General features: G+C 23.9%; 1 protein-coding gene across 1 annotated transcript in view; it reads left to right on the plus strand.

Moving 5' to 3' along the window:
• LOC119586826 (microtubule-associated serine/threonine-protein kinase 3-like) overlaps positions 1 to 301 on the plus strand; it is a gene marked incomplete at its 5' end in the record, with an annotated part of 55250 nt that overhangs the window by 4347 nt on the left and 50602 nt on the right.

Below are 301 nucleotides of genomic sequence, written 5' to 3' on the forward strand. Positions count from 1 at the left end.
GGTGTGGATGTATACCCTGAAAATATGACTTCAGAGTACTTAAAAGTTCTATTTGTTTTTAAGAAATATAAATAAAAGATATAGTTTATTAGATTGTGCATAACTTATATATTTGCTAAATATATAAATATGAAAGTAAAATGTAATTTAAATAGTAGGTAATTAATATCTCAAGTTGGTAATAATAATATTTCTTTGTTATTATCTTCTATTTTTGTTTTCTATTCATAGAATGCTGTGCACAGTGTTTTCCTTTGTTTCTTGCATTTCAACACACAATAGTAAATAATGTGGATTGATG

This window comes from Penaeus monodon, chromosome 22, assembly GCF_015228065.2.
Source record: "Penaeus monodon isolate SGIC_2016 chromosome 22, NSTDA_Pmon_1, whole genome shotgun sequence".
Taxonomy (NCBI): Eukaryota; Metazoa; Arthropoda; class Malacostraca; order Decapoda; family Penaeidae; genus Penaeus; species Penaeus monodon.